The sequence below is a fragment of the Strix aluco genome, chromosome 16 (assembly GCF_031877795.1).
Source record: "Strix aluco isolate bStrAlu1 chromosome 16, bStrAlu1.hap1, whole genome shotgun sequence".
NCBI lineage: Eukaryota > Metazoa > Chordata > Aves > Strigiformes > Strigidae > Strix > Strix aluco.
In genome coordinates, this window is record NC_133946.1 from 381,481 (window position 1) to 398,563 (window position 17,083).

At 42.7% G+C, this 17,083-nt stretch overlaps 1 long non-coding RNA gene across 2 annotated transcripts; it reads right to left on the reverse strand.

Annotated features, from left to right (window-relative positions):
* Window positions 1–2,916: 2,916 nt before the first annotated feature.
* LOC141930701 (uncharacterized) lies at window positions 2,917–16,566 on the reverse strand. 2 transcript variants are annotated; one of them, XR_012625384.1, is made up of 3 exons: window positions 16,507–16,566; window positions 9,834–9,978; window positions 2,917–3,097 (listed from the first exon to the last, which is right to left on the reverse strand). It is a non-coding gene; the product is annotated as an uncharacterized LOC141930701 (long non-coding RNA). The 2 variants fall into 2 exon arrangements; XR_012625383.1 differs by lacking the exon at window positions 16,507–16,566 and adding an exon at window positions 11,779–11,857.
* Between the last annotated feature and the right edge of the window lie 517 nt (window positions 16,567–17,083).

The window sequence follows — 17,083 nt, forward strand, 5'->3', positions numbered from 1 at the left end:
CTCCACAGAGAAAAACAGTGGGGTCTGCACACAGAAAAGAGTTGTGGGATTTAGGTGCTGAGACTCTGCATGCCAAGGGCTGAATACAGGCTTGCCACAAAATATATAGCCAAGAGAATACAGCAGCATCTTTAGAGAAGGGGCTCCCCTGATGCTTAAACCACAGAAATGTTGGTATGCAGCTTCAGAGATTTACAGCTTATACTCTCCTCAGTGGTATGCAAAAGCTATGAATAATTAAAAAGTTAGCTTTGGGTTCTCTAGGAAGTTCCCTATTCCCATTTTACAGATAAAAAAACTGCGGTGAGAAGCAACTAAAAGCTTCTTTACTGAAGCAATATTGTCAGCAAACCAAACATTAGAGTTCCCAAAGAGGTGCTTCTACACCCACAGATATCACATCATGCTTGCACACGTATTTCTTGCAGCAGCACATACCAAAGGGCTTTACGCATCCATGCCTCACCGTGAGCCAGCACAGCAAAGACTGGGACCAGCAGCTCCCCGTATTCCCTGCTTTGGTCTAAGCACCCCCACATATACAGCATCCCTTTCTCCAGGGAGAGCAAATAAATAAATAAAATCACTTCAACCACCTGTCCACAGGGTGACAATTTCCACAATGGGAAGACGACAGTTACTAGCAGGGAAGAGTAAGGAATAAATAGCAGAAATCAAGTCATTCTCTATTTCTTAAACGTGGCGTTTCCACCTGCAGCACAAGCATGTGTGTGCAGGGGGTGTTACAAGGTTTCAGGCTGCTCTGGATTCAACAGGCTCTATTACTAGATAACCTTCTTGTATTTTACCTAGAAAAATATGATGCCAACCACCCATTCCTGCCAGAGAACCCACTGAGAGATACTGGCCCTGCTCAAGTACAACGCTTCAATGCTATGTATTTTTTCCCCAGCATGTAGCTGATCACGCTGGACTATGTATTTTATTTTTTGTGAATAGCTGTGAACATCTAAAGACTAAAAAAACCTCAGGTTTTCTGAACATCCCATTTATAGTTAAGAGATGCCCCCCTGCGACGCGTGACTCACAGAGGTAAGCTGAGGCGCTGCAGTGGGTGAGGAGAGCCTTCGGCTGCTGCTTTGCTGTGTGATGGGAGATGTCTTTCTGGGAACCTGGAGCTGGACTGGCTCCTGGGCCTGGCTTGTCCACGTGGCTGCATGCCAAAAGCATCTGACATGGCTCTGAAGCATTTCTTCGCTTCAACAAAGAATGGCATGAGAGGAGACTTTGAGGAGGGACAATACATGGTTTTACTTGACTGCTAAAAATACCTGCAATATGGGACTTAAAAGGAGGAACGGACTTTAGTAATTGGATACCTTGAAGAAAAATTTAAAAATTATTATCAGGGACAGAAAGCACTGCAAAAACTATCAGCGGATATTTGCCATAGTAAAAAGACAAAAGACTCCTTATTTCTTACTTGAGTGTCCTGAGGTAGGTTCAGTTTGAGAAGTGAAGTAGCTGTTTTACCTGCAGTCTCGTGCTGTTACTCCACAGCTTTTCAGTGCCTGCTCCATCTTGCTCTAGAAAGAGTCTGCAAACACATGCCACTGCCCCTTTGACATGTGGATAGAAATTGGAGGAAAAAAGTCAGCCAAATGAGCAGTCTTAAGGACACCATCATGCACCCCAGAAGCTGGGAATGACTACCCGTCAGAGCCAGACAGTGGATACTCGTCCTCAGCCCTTCCTTTCAGATATTGCAGGATAGTAACCTCACTTCCTGGAGCACTGCCCCAGACAAATAATTGTAATAACCAAGTGATTCTATGGAAAGAGAAAAATGGCTTGAAGAAGCTGTAACCCAACAAGTTTGTAATCCATGGCTAATCTTCAACTCTCTTCCTGCTGAAGTCAGCAACAATCTCTCCCACCTCATCTATAGTTATTAGAAATAGAGCAAGCAGTCTAAAATTCAGAGACCTTCCCCATTCTTACAATTGGGCAAGAGTCAGATTTCCGAAATGCTATTTATGCTGCATAGAAAATTCCTTCCCAGAAGTCCCTGTGTCTCCAGCAGACAATCCCTTATTTCACTACTAGTTCTAAATGACGCCAACCATTGTGCCACTTCAAAACCATTCCCTTGGCCATCATCTTCCAACAATGGTAGCAATAAATACATTTGATCAGCTAATTTACCTTCTGCAATCATAAAGCTAGACCAACAACCCGTTTTATCTTCTGGCACGTAGCTTGTAAAACTGACTCAGACTAGTAGCACAGAAATTAATACTAATATATAAAATATTGAAAAGGGTTTTATGAGAAGGTGGCTTCTTGTTTTGACTTTTTTCCATGAGATTCTTAAAAGTCTCAAACCCTGAAATTAAGGAACCTTGGTGGTGCCTTATTTCCCAGCAGTTTCTTTAAAAGATGAGTTGTTCGGAAAGCATGGAAAGTATTAGAGTCATTGCTTTGATGTCTTTAATAGAAATTTGGGACAGATTTGAAAGAAATGAGGAAAGTGCTGTTATTTCCTTTTGGAATAGCAGTCTGACATGACTGGTGCTGTTATACAACAGAGTGACCAAACGGCAGTGCACACGCTAACCCAGCAGTGGGCCGAGGAACTTGTCCTCCTAATCAAGTTTATAGCTGGATGCTAATGGGCTCAGCAAACAAACACTTGTGTTTATTATAACAGAATGAACAGAATGTACCACAGAGAATATGACTCACTTTTCCATAGGACGCCTGTCTATTCTCTGGGTTTGAATAATGAAATATTGCACCTCTTGCTTGCAGTTTGTTTTACAAAGATTTAATGAGTTCATCCCAACGAGCTGTAGTCCTGCCACATAAAAACTGATTCATTCGCCTTGTGAAAATAAGCGTGCCTTTTGACAGGACACTCTGCACTGGGCCCTAGTAAATCAGCCAGAGAGGCTAGACTTACTCACAGGTGGTTTTAGTCTTGAGTGCTTTTTGAAAATGAAAATATGCAGTCAGCTTCAGCAGCATGTCGGCTGTTTTCGCTTGGGTGACAGGCTGTCCTGCTGCATCCACAGTAGCCCTCCTCCTCCTCTGTACAGAGTTTGTCTTTTAAACTGGGGTTTAAAGCCATTACTTTCTGTAAGAAAGGAGTTTGTTTTAAAGCAGAGTTTGGGAAAGGGACATTTAAGAAATGATTACATTTTTATTTCAAAACATGCAAACCCCCCAAAAAGCTGCTTATTAACTCACAGGAAATTCTGATTAAAGTAGGTGTCCTTATAAGACCCTCCTACAAGAAATTCAAATGAAGGGAAGGGGAGGGGAAGAGATTTTTAAGTAAACAAGTGAGAAGAGCCAGGGAAAACAAGAGCAATGAGCAGAGTCTCAGGTGGCTGACTTGGCACAGTGGGGCGTGAAGGAAGGAAGAGGCTGTGGGACAACGAACCGCTGGCGTTTACAGTAGTCGAGGAGTCTCCAGAGTTTGTGACATTAACCACAAGTTGCTTAACCATACTGTATGCTCCTTTTCTTTCGCATCCAGCCCCAGTCATGTGGGTAAATCCCCCTTGGAATCAAGAGGGTGGACGCAGGTGCATGTGGGTGGTGCTGTGGACGGTGCTGTTTGGGAGAGGAGGAGGACCGGCAGAGGGGGTGTTTCACTGCCCCTACAAATTACAGGAGTCATGATGAGAAAAGAGAACTCCTGACTCAGGTCTCGTCCCTGGATGGGAGAGGGCTGGTGAGTGACATTAGGGACTGAGGGACTGCCCTGTGCTGTAGACAGGGCCAGTTGTAGCTAGAAAGGTTTTTATTTTTTTTGTTCCTGAATTCCCTGAAGGCCTTCAAGTGCCAGAAGAGAACGATGAGATGGAAGAAATAGCGTGTTTGCCACTTCCCAGTGATGGATGCAGGAGAGCAGGGGATGCACTAGCAAAGAGGCAGATGTAAGCTGGCGCTTCAGAGATCAGCTTGTTGCTGTGGCTTTCTACCAAGCATCAACAGTTACTGTGAAAGACATGCTTGATTCATGTTTGTGGTGGAGATTAACCTTGGCTAAGACTCTGCAAGTTAGAAAACTATTTCAAGTTAAGAAATGAAATATTCCCCAGGTTAAAGATTGCTCAGGTTATATCTCATCCCTATGGGAATTTTTAGCAAGGATCTGCAAATGCATTGTCTGAAAATTTTAAGTACCCTTTTGCAGCCTGAAACACTAGCTGCAATAATAGAGAAACTAACTGAATGACAGAAAAGAAAACCCTAAAATAGTTACCATTAACACCAGGAAGGCTGGGGGTGTGTTATCCTGTGGTTTTCTGTGCTTAGTAGCGATGTGTCATCATAAAGAGCGTACATTTAACGGCTGAACAATGCCATGCATGGTGTCACCTTCCCAAGGGCTAACTGTGCAACAGCTTCTCCAAACTGCTGAATTTCCACTGCTGAAGCAGTTCGTTAAAAAAAATCCTTATACAGCTGGGAATTATAAAACTGCAAGAGCCTGTGATGCCAAGGACCTTCATTTGGAGGCACACCTACGTTTCTAGTGCTTTGGAAGCTGGTCTTTTCCAAAAATCTTTCTATAGACGCTAAAGCAAGGATGAATCTGGCCACAGTCCATTCATCATGAATGATTATATCTTAAAGGGACATTCTCTCTCTTTAAAAATTTTAATTCTTCACACGTTTCTGGTTAAAAAAACCCCACAGAAGAACCAACCCTTGCGCCTATGTCAGTAGTCCTAGCTGTATAAATTTAAACATTCCATTGTAAGCTAAGATTATCTTGCCTCTTGCCCACTGAGACATGTGGGTTTGGCTTTATAAGACTCCATAACTGGCCTGCTGGAACTCTGTCCAACAAGTTTTCATCTAAATTGATTAGGACTTGGAACATATTTTCTTGGACAAATTGTGTTCTAATGAATAGAACACTCCCTCACAGCTGTCCTGCCAGAAAGCCAAGATTTTTTCTGTCTAGAAATCATCCCAAAGTGACCCTTAGATAAAGTTCAGAATCCATTCTCATTTTTTAATTAGGAAAAGATTTGCCTAATTCCATTCCATACATTTCAGTGCTAGGCAGCTGACACATGATTCCCCCTAAACATTTTATTGGAAAGAATTTGTTTGTGATGTCAGATCTGCCACAGACAATACATTTCTAAACACCCTGTTTACATTAAATGCAAAGCATAAAGACAGCTTCAGCAGAAGTCTCTCATCCTGATACCTGCAGATGGCATACAGAGCAAACTCAAACTTGGCTCTGTTCTCCACAAAACAAATTCAGACATCAGTGAAGACAAATAGGGGACACTTATCTAAAGCCTCACCCAGGCACCAAGGATTTCCATGATGCCCCTCCCCAGGGACATGGCTCCCCAACAGATGCCTCCTCCCACCCAGTAGGTAGGTTCATGACCTCACCTTCACTTCAAGTCCAAAAGTGGATTGGCTGTGAAATCTTGTCATTGATGAATGCTGGCCAAATGAAGAGGGCATTTCCTCTCAATAAGTGGCCCTGGCCATTCTGAGGTAAGAGCCTTCCCCAGTCAGGATGAACACACCTTTTCTTTTTATCATTTTGCTCCATAGTTTTTCTCCCACATATCCCAGCTTGAAACCTCAATAAATGTTTGTGTTATGATTAGCCCATCTGGAATTTTTATTCTATGACCATTCCCATGGCACACAAGGAGGATTTCATTCAATCCAGAATACCCAGTGGACATCCATGATTACATCATTTTGCTTATCTTTTAGCAAGAGTATTTCTAGGAACCAGGAGTACAATTTGGGACAAGATCAGATCCCTTCTAGTCTTGCAAAAGATGGTTCTGACCCATGCACCTATGTGGCAATAACATGCCTTCAGCACAGTTTCAGGATCTTGCTGACACACGGCACTCAGAAATTAAAGATGTTTGTTTACAGAAATTCAAAGGAACAGGTCTTTCAAGGAACATGACTTCCCAACTCTTTAAACGTCAGCTCTGTTTTTAACAAGACAGGAAACTGAGGCAAAGTCACTTATGCTCAATCTTGAATGGAATTTGACTCTTTCAACTACTGACTATACTTATAGAAGAAAAGTAAATCACGACAAATTGCTCTGCTACAAAAGTAATTAGCGTTGTGGTATTCCTTGCGGAAAACAGGTCATAAGAAGACAGTAAGAATGGGAAGCTTCCTCCGCTCTCAGACTCTGCTTGCTCATACTTGCAAGACACACTGAGCTGCTGAAATTTACCTGGAATCCCAGAGAGAAAGATGATAGCTGCTAGAGTTATTCTCCAATGGCTTTATTGAAAACTGGTCCAGTCAAATCAACATGTTTAGTCAATCTGCATGATTAGATAAAAAAGGTCTTACTGAAGCGTATGCTGCTTTGGCAGACTGATTCAGATGGAAAAATATCACGTACCTCGGCCAGAGGCCATGTCATCTTAGCTTGTGGACTAAGAAAACTGGTTACATTGGCAGCCATTCCTTTGAGCCTGTTTTTTTTTTTCCTGTGTGTTCTTAAACCAGCTTATTGGAACCTAAATATAATGATAGGGAATGAAGAGGAACAAGATTTGCTAACACTTTATTGCACTGTATTCTGCAGCCTGCTATTGTCTGGAAATGTGGTTATAATGGGCCGATTATACAACATTAAACCCTCCTGAAAGCATACAGAGTAACTGTGATATAATCATTCTTGGAGCAGTTATCTTTAAACACAAGCATGGGTTCAGCACCCAGTGGAGAGCAGCAAGCGAAGCTATGGGCCCAAGGCAGAACAATGACCAACTGCCAAGAAACATCCTCGTTAGTCTTTGTTAGAGTTTGTATTTTTAAAGTCATTGTGCAGTTTAATTAAGTTGGTAACATGCAGATGAGAAAGTGGAAAAAAATGTGAAGACATAGGGAGATGAAATGCTAAAGCACTGAAAGATGTCACCTCCTCTGTGAAGTGCTTACATTGTGAAATAAAAGGAGAAGAAAGAACGAGTCATTTCAGGATATGTCTGGAATGAGAGATAAGACTCCTGATTACAATCTTCTAGTAGTCTTCCACAAAACCTCTTTATTTGCATTCTACATCACATGGGCTGATTCTGAACACAAATCAACAGGGCACTGAACAAGACAAGAAGATTCACTGCAGTCTAAGAAATGGGATTTCAGGACATGGTGGGACTTTCAAGACCCTGAGAACTTGATCCACATGTTCCTTGAAGACACTAACAACATTTACTCACAAGAGCGGAAGGTTTGATCAAGTCTAAGTCATGAATGAGTAATTCAAGAGATCAAGGATGTATATGGGATAAGAAAGCAGAAGAGAGAGCAAGCAGAACTCATCAACCCTTGTCCCTGTGTGCTACCAAGTTGATCACAGGCTTTAAGTAGTTTTTGGTTGTATTCCAGCTTGTTATACACACTCAGCCCCAATCCCTGTTTATCTGTTTTGCAGTGCCGGACGTGTGAGTAGTTCTGTGAAATTATATAAAGCTTTAAAGCAGAGGCAGCCAAAAATGTTTAGAGAGAGACAGGCAAACTATTTCTTTAGTTGAAGAGGAGACTTCAGGCCAGATCCCAGCTATTGCATCCAGGTTAAGTTCCCCTTGTACCATTTCCAGAAAAAGAGGACTTCAAGCTGTCTTTGGGAGCAGCTAGGAATTTCCTTTTCCCTGGGGGGACCCACAGGTGGCATCAGGCCAGATGAAGCCAGATTCGTGCTGTCTGCTCCTCACTGAGAAAGTGGGTGCTCCCCAGCTATCTGGTGACAGGAGGGGACAGCCAGCATTCAACATTGTGCTGCCCTGGGGAGAAGCCCAGCAGGCTGAAGTTGCAAAAATGACATGAGCATTTCCTGCCTTCACCTCAGGTAACAGCTACTTTGGTGGGTCTCGAATTGCAGATATCAAAACCAGAGAGTAATTGAGCTACTCTGAGGGGGCCTGCCAGGATTTTTGCCCCTCACCTGTGCAGAAAGCAGAGGACTTTGCCCTAGCTTGCGCTCTTTTGCACGTGTGGCTGCCGTTGTCTTGCTGCATGACTCAAAGGCTGGCATGGAAGCAGTCCCCCTTGTGCATGGGCAGACAGGTAGGAGACTCTGACAGCAAGACTAGACATTACATTACCTTTAACTCTTACATACCCAGTAATTAATCAGCACCCATTTCACAGAAGTCACGTGGATTGTCAACATCCCGGAGCAGCCCTGGCTCAGCAACGTACTTGCATGCTGAATTTCCACTGTGCTTAAATTACAGTTTTGCCTAGGGACTCAGTCTCCAAAAAACCAAAAAAACAAAAAGTGCTGAACACCAAATATAAGCCCTTGGTAGTTAGTGTTCTGCAAGATCCATCCTTGCTGAAGGACTGCAGGTTTGTACTGTCGACCGTTAAATGGGGGGATGGAAGGGTTACAGGAAAGGCACACTTGAACTCTCTGTAGCCAGTATATAGCATTGTAGGGAATGAGCCAAAATGTCAATGCTAAGGAAGCAAAACAGAGAACCAAAGAGATGGGAGTAGAGTAGAAAGCTCAGAATTATGGACAAATTAGTGAACCATCAGTACTGGAAACGGGAACAAGCTGTCAGAACTTCATCTCTTACAAGGGACAAAGAAAAAAAATAATAATTTCTGATGCTTTTGATGGAAACAGAGTTATGCAAGACTGATATTGTTCACACTGATTTAATTAAGACTCTGTCAGCACTGTCAAGCTTAATTGGCCTGGTATTTAGCATTTATAGAAGCCAGTTATAAAAACGTGCTCTGCACTAAAAATCAGCATTCTATAAATGGTCCCAGCCCTAGAAGGGTCGCCTTTTTGGCACAGCAGGCTCTTGAGAGCATCCCACTTATGTGCTAAGATATCTCTAGCTGAAAAGATTACAAGCTCATGCCGCATTCCTTGCCCACATAGTCCTCTCCTCTCAGTCTGGGGTGTCCAAGGAATGCAGAGTCAAGCTTCCTGGCAGCATCCCATCACGGAAATTATTTCACAGAGAATTAATCCCCGATTCTGACACTTCTTGTCATGTTAGATTCAGATCTCAGCATTTGCTGAGCTGTAATGAGCATGGAAAAGCAAAGACTAGACAATGGAGTTGCACCACTTGTGAACATTTTGGTTTCTGGGCTGGTTAGTGACAGCAGCAGTTCTCTATGTAGAGAAATAAGCTCATCTGGATGTCAGTAACAGCCCATGGGTAGAGTATGCCACAATCCTTGGCTACTGTCATGTACAGCCCTATTCACTGGGGCTATAGCACCTCTAACACTAACTACTGCAGCTGCGGGACATGCCTTTCTTCTTGCCTTAGTGGGCAGCAAATACACACCAGCCTGGAGTCACCAGTGAAATCAGGTAGGTCTCTAGCGGGCTGCCTCAGAGAGTATTATAGATAAGATTCAAATACAGGCAGAAAAATCAACATCAATGAGAACAAACAACCAACAGTCCCAGAAAATCCCATGTTCTGTAATTATTATTGCTTCATCAGTGACAGGAAAAGAGCAGTGTTTTAAAATAGAAGTTCACTTAATTGAATTTCCCTTAAGGCACAGAAAATAAGCTTCCATAAAGTGCTATCAATTGTTCAACAATAACATGCTCTCCTGACTGAAAACTGGGTTAGGAATTTGTATTGTATTTTCACAAAACATAATTCCTAGCCCAGTTTCCTCCTCCTCCTTGAGATAACCAGGCAGATTCCACCTCAGTGATTACTGAGTTAGACTATGTGGGTTGGTCAATGTGTAACCAATGTCCAGCTTCTCCACATACCTACTTAATGGAGGCTGGTGGATCCATTACAGGACTTCAGACGCACGAAGGCATTAAAGGAGTTGGGTTGTTTAAATACCTTTGTAGATATGCATCCTGATCCTCTGTGCTGCGGCTCAAGGTTCAAAATTCTCTGTCAGCTCAGGCAAGGTCAGCTGTGCACAGGACTCACATCCTCGTCCCTCCTGGGTTGCAAGGCACACGGAAATATAAATCTCAGCTTACTAAAAAAAGGGAAAGAAGGGAACACTTAAAAACTACAGTACAATGAGGACCCATACCTCTTTCTGATAATACAGAAAGTGTTAAGAACCAACAGTCATGTATTTATGTGTGAAATATTATCTTTCTGAAATCTTTTCATAAATGTGGCTCACACCGCAGGGATGGCCACACTTTCCAAGTTTGTGCAGCGGGAAGAATATTTCCTAGGGAATAAGGTCAAAATATTAGTATTCAACTGAATCAGTATGGGCCAAATTAATGAAGTTACTACTCCATCATAGACTTCCATATGTGAAATCTGAGAAAGTGGTTGTATCAACAGCACATCAATCCATGGCACTGGTCAGAGAAACAAAAAAAACTAACCTTCAGTTTCAAAGTTTCATTCAGCTTTGGCACAGAGAGGTTGATTTTTGTTTAAACAATGCTTCTGAACAGATAACGTTAATTAAATGTCTGCATTCAGATCTTATTACACAGTGCAATAAGTTTGCTTTCTATACAAACACTGTGTGGCTGGTATGGAACAGAAAGCTGGGTGGGCAGACACTAATGAGTAATAGTTGAATCCAATGGACCTTTTTAAAACTAAAAGCAAGGAGAAAGGAATGTTTGCCATCTCCAGACTCTGTGTGCATCTGCCTCCAAGCTTCTTCTCGTTCTCCAGGGATTTGCAAAATTCTGTGTTTAAGTATGAATTTTCTTTCTACTCTAATGCCACTTAAAACTCCTTTTTCAAGCCCAAGAATGACATAGCCAGTGGATGCAAATTATATTCAGTAAAAACAAAATCTGGCAGCAGTGCTGGGTAAATCAAATGCCAAGTTAGCCCTGATGTGAAGGAAAGCAGCTAAATCATCCATCCAGATGGGAAACATTGACAGTCTCTTAACTGTAGCGGTTCTAGTTGCAAATAGAGGGGTGTGCAATTTGGCTTTGTTAAGCAGACATCACAGAACTATTTATTCTGCCTGCAAGTCGAACAGGAAGTTTATTAAACTTCCATATTGCTGGACATATCACCTGGCTGCTGTGTTTCGTATCAGAGTGCAAAATTGGATGGTCCATTTCTGTACTGACGTAATGTACTGCCATGTGGAGGATTTCTCTTTGAGCCTAAGACCTATTTCTCTGACCCCAGGAGCACATTGGATGTTGTGCATCCAATTCCTGACAGGAATGCTTCATTTTGCTCTTGAGCAACCACTTCTGAGCAAGCCAGGAACAGAATCCAGCTCTTCTTGGCTGGAAGAATTGGGATGTCCCAAAATGGGGCTTTTTAACAGATGAGTGAAAAAGCAGAGAGCCCAAAGGACCATCCCTCTCCAAAGAAAATCATACAAATCAACGAGGAAAAATTCCTCTTTGTAAGTTAGACTTTCTACGATGGTAAAACAGCTGCGTGCTGTTGGGCTTAGCTCTACTCCAGCATACCCCTGAATATCTGTTTGACTGTCCCAACAAGGCCCCAGGGGACAGAGCGAGGCTCCTGGGTCTGTCTTTGGCAGATGCTGAACCAAGTCGACGTTAAACATGCCCTAGCTTTCTTGTGGGGGACTGTCTTGGTAAGTCAACTCCTTCCTACAGCAGACCTTCCTGCCAGCCCAGCACACCATCGCTCTCCCTCCCTGTGGGCTGGACACTTCCCTGCCGTCAGGCTTGGCTGGGCTGTGACTTCCTTGTGGGTTGCAGCCAGCATGGCTGCTGGGGACACACGCACTCCTGCCACTAATGCACTCTCTCTGGCAGGCTGCACAGCTGCAAATATGGTGCTGCTTCCCATGCAGGAGAGCTCTTACCTCCCCCAGGATGGGGAGCCTGGCCCAGGATGTTAGTGGGGTGCAGGACCATGGTTGGGAGCCCAGCGTTATATCCACCTGGAGGCTCCAAAGGGAAGAAAACGGGGGTGATGACCAAGCTTTTCAGACTTCACTTGCTGAACCAACAAGTTGTTCTGCAAATGCATCAGAGAGAACAAGGGAGTCGTGAGTAATTTTGGTGGTTTCTCTTCTCTGTGCAGTAAGCTGCTGAGCACGACCATCCCCTACTTACCAGTATAAGATATGGGACAGAAGTTGTTTTTCCCCACTTTATTTGCCCTCCAGAAATAATTAACAGTTCAATATCAATCCCAAATAATTTCTCTTCACCCTGATGAAAGTTTTCTCTTAACAGCAAATAGTGTTATTTTCAGACTTCTCCTAACACCCTGCAATGCGCACATAAAATTTTCTGGAATTTAGCCAGTGAACATCCTTTCAAAGTGGGTAGTTCAAAAGATCGCTTGTTTTCAGCTAAAACAGTACAAAATACACTAGGTGCTTTGTCCAAAAAATCCCTCCCTGAATTACAGCAGGCTAACTAGATTCATAAACTGTTCACAGATAATCAGACGGATTTAAAATATGAAACCTTTTCTCCTCTGTTTGTGCTATTTTTTTCAAAATCAGATAACAAATACAACATCAATGTGATGTATCACTTTACAAATGTATAAAGGCCCTTTCCTGACACTTCACTCTTCATAGCAGCCTGCAGAAAGTAATTTAAGATGCATGCATTTTTTTGAAATATCAATAGAGGCACACTCATCCAAAGCATACCAATCTTTTTGGCCTGTTCTGAACAGAGGAACTTTAACTGCTATAAACGTTTCAAGCAGGCTAGATATCTCTTGAGATGGAGAATTACATCTTTTCACTTCCAGCTTAATACAGTAGGAGTAGGCAAACCCCAGCATATGTATAGGCATGTGAACCCAATTGCCGTATCTCAGCACCGCTCTGTGGCCTAATGCTATTGTAATTATTCATTCGGTTTCCGCACTTTGCCTGCTTGCTTGGCTTTGCATGTTACTGAACCTCAGTGTCACCTCCATGAACAAAGCACCACAAAACATGGGTTGGCAGGGATCACTGAATGTTACTCAGCCCATCCTCCTGCTGGAAGCAGGTCTATCACCAATGCCAGAGCAGACCCGCAGGTTCAGGTGCTGTCCCACTCACCAGGAAGTTGTTGAAACTTATAAAAACCTATAAAAACCATAGCAATATTCAAACTACAACTCTGCCTGAACTGGTGACCACTCCAGGCATGACTTGAGCGTTTACAGTGGTCAGGAATTGCCTCCTGTGAAGAATACAGTGGGGAGTGAAGGTCCTCAGCTACATAGAAGTTAGTATTGCTTTACCAACCAAGCCTAACAACATTAAGAATTTTAAAAAACTGTTAAAATGATCCAAGATTCCAAGCTGTGAGGTGGAGAGAAAAGCTAACTATATACTATAATTACATGTTCTTTGGACTTATCTATCTGTACGTGAGAGCTGGGGTTGAAAACACTTAGTACAAAGCAGAGAGAAACTTAAAGCACGCTCACTTATTTCAACCAGCTTCCATCATTCCTGTTCAAAGTAAATGCAGAACAGATACAAAGTTTTAGTGCAAGAGGAATTCTCTTTTTTTCTACAATGTTTTTTAAATTGCTATCCTGTCTGTTCCCTTTCCAGAGAATTAACATTCATCTGTATGTACCCTATGCTTAAAGGACAGGGACTAGTAGGGTAAGACTGCATAGGACACTGCTCCTGATGTGTTTACCCAGCCGTTGTGATTCCCCATTGAAGAGCAAGCAGAACTGATATCCATTACATTAACACTTCTCAGCATGTTCCTCATGCAGCTGCAAGAGGCCAACCAAAGAGGATGCTCCCCAAGTAGCCTCCTGGGCAGGCCAGGTGCTAAGGAACAGGCTTTGACTTCATAACACTCTCATTTTGCTCTGAAGTTTTTGCCATTAGTCATAAAGCTCTATGCATTCCAGTCACTTGCATGGTGAAAAGGTTTTTACAGTAAAAATTCAGATATTTTCTGCAAGTTCATCAATGTTCAGTAAGCTGTTTTTCTCATTGCTAGGAACATGTCTGCTTGAGCTGGAAAACTTCCTGGCAAGCCTTTTAACAGAGGAGTCGGTACTTGTCAGACCATGCAGAAAGCTCAAGAGCTCCCTTCTCAGCAAGCCTTACACCTTCCTCACGACTCCTGTGGCTTTGCCCATGCCTGCCACCACATGCCCCAGAACCATACGTTAGTTTAAAAAGGCAAAAGAATTTTTTTTCCGAGTTTGAACTTTGGCTTTGTTTTGAAACCTTCCCCTTTTTTCCTGACTAATGCAGCTCATGAAGGAACACCTCCCTCAGGCCAAAAGCATGGAAGATGCTTGTGATGATCTGCCAAAATTTTAACAAGGGCGTCCTCAGCACCTCGAAGCTGCACATCAGTGGAATGTGGCCCATATTAATAATACTTTAACTTCTCTCAACACGCTCAGAGACAGCCTTGATGCCAACCCACAGGGTCCTGAGGGCAGAATGACAGCATCCACACAGGCTATTAACCTGAAAGACAAACGTTCGCATTTTTTGCTAATCCCCTCAAGTACTTAGTATTTCGGAATCTCTTTCCTCATAGTCACACTCACAAGACCGTGGAATTACTTATTGTAGTCTGAAAGAGGCTAGTCATGTGCTGGCATTAATTGTGAGAACTGTCACTTGTTTATTACCATAGCGCTATGGGTATATAGCAACTGTTATCAGATTTACAGATGAAGGGCTTTGTTCAGGGAATTGCTCAGATACATGCAAAACCTCACTAAGACAGAACATTTTGGGGATGTAGGTGCGAATCATTCACCATGTACCCAGTGAGCATTTCTCTGCACATCCAGGAGTTAGCACGGTAGGTGTGGACCCTGCCCCTCCACCCTATCCCTGTCCCGGGGCAAGCCAAGGAGCAGAGTACTGCTGCGGCACTTCACCCAGTGTTACAAAGGTATCAGGCGCTTTCAAAATACTGTACTAACACTCAAGCTGCAGGAGTGCAGACTGACCATTGCAGAAAGTGGGCCACGTTTTACAGTCTTTTCTACGGTAGAAGCCACTATAGCAACAAGAGATATCAAGAAATCTTGATTTGGACGTATACCTTTGAACTGCTTAATCGGAAAGAATATTACGGGCAACAGTGATTTAAAACAATCATGTAACCAAACCAATTTTATACTGGTCTTATTGGAAAATGTTGCAACAAGACAGTTTGTGCATTGTTTACATTTCCAAAATGACGAAACCAGAGGACAGATGAAACTAAAACTGCTTGCTTCATGTAGTTTCTACACCTCAGCAAATCAAAGTAAAAACAAAATTCTAAAACTTCCCCACATCATCATCTCCCCTCTCACAAAGGGGAAAAGAAGGATTCCTAAGTGCTGTTAAAAGACTTTTAGCCATTACTTCCTCATCTCAAGTTTGTTAAGAGAACACTGCAATGACCTCCTTGTGCCTGGAGAAGAAAGCTGACATTGGAAGGTGAAGAAAATACCAGCAATACTGAGAGAAAGAACAGCAAGAAAGTAAGTTTAGTATTACGGACTTGTTGCCAAGTGGACAACTTGACATGACACAGACTTTACTCTTGGGCTAGGTGTGCTGTACAGGAAAGAGCTGGGATCCCCCCCAGCTGCTCCACTTCTCTTGGTCTGGTTAATCTCTACCAGAAGCACACTTGCCAACCCTCTCCCTTTTTCGACCATCATAAGTATTAAGGTTAAAGATCAAAATCTGAAAACAAAACATGTCAAAAGACTTGTCTTCTCTGAAAGTGAGAAGAAAGCATATAACTATTCAGACTGCATGCTTTTCAGTATGGGCATGCTGGATTATCAGAGTTTACATGATAGCTTTCATCAGGGGATCACACAACACAGTGCAAACAAGCCACGTTGTTAACCCTGTAAGGCAGGGATAAAGATTTTCTGTATTTCACTGAGAATAAGACTGAAGAACTGAGAAGTTGAGGGATTTGTAGAGGGTCACACAGAAGCAGCAGAGCTGTGAAGGGTGCCTCCAACCAAAATAACATGGATGCATAGGAAAAAGTCCAAACTCCACTTCACAGTTTGTCTAATTCTCATGGGATCACAGGCCCTAAGATTTCACCAGGTCAAGTAAGCTACGGTCTGCTCAAGGATATACATTCCTTTTTTATCATGTAATCACTATGTGACCCTGACAGAAAGTTCAGGGGTTTCTTTTCTCTAATACAGGCTCTTGCAGCCTTTTTAAGGAGAGGAAAATAAGGAAACGAGACCCAGGTGAGCATACAACAACAAAACAATTACTCCAGCCTCACTTCATTTCACTTGCAAATAATATCAGTACTTTCCTGTTTAGGTATATACTTTTTATATATACTGTATAGGTACATACTTTAGATATAATTTTCTGTTCTGGAATAATAACAACCTATGTCCTGAGCACAGCACAAGCAAGAATCTCACATTAGATGTCTTGCTACAGTCATGCATGGAGAAGTAGCTACTCCAGCATAGACTGGGAGTATCCCATCTAGGAAAAGGAAAGCAGAGCTTAGAGTTGAAGACGCCACTGGGCAGACACCCAGTCACAGAAGAACTTTTAGTCACCATCACTGTGCACCCCCATGAACAGCAGCAGGATTACACCTACCTTTCTAGGCCATAATAAAGGAGTGGGAGAAATGCAAGAGCAGGTCTTGTTGGTTCTAGGAATATAGCAAGATAAAAACCATGGCTGTGTAGCAATGCAGAACAAAAATAAGCTCGGCATCCCACAAAGTCATCCAACATGTCTATTAACACTCCTAGTAAGTGACAGCTTCTACCTTTTGCAGCCACTGGCATCAGTAAATGTTGTGCATTTAGTGATTCAACATCTCAGTGAAGCGTAAACAAATTATAATCTCTGCAAGGAGCGAATGGTCATGAAATCTGAACTCAACAGAGATACTTTCCATAACTCAGAACTTGACATGGTGTGATTACAGATCTAGCAGGGAACTTCCATCAAGCTTTGGAGAAGCTTATGGGAACTGCAGTCCTCTCATTTACAGCAGACATACTTCTTGGGAGATTCCTTTTTCTTAAACAGAAAGCATTTTAACCATTTAAAAACCCCTAAGTTTAAAACTAGCAGGCATTCTGACACCGTGTGCAGAAGACTAGATTCTCACTCATTTCCCAGTAGGCTTGAAGATTGCAGCCAAGAGCATACAGATGCCAAAGAG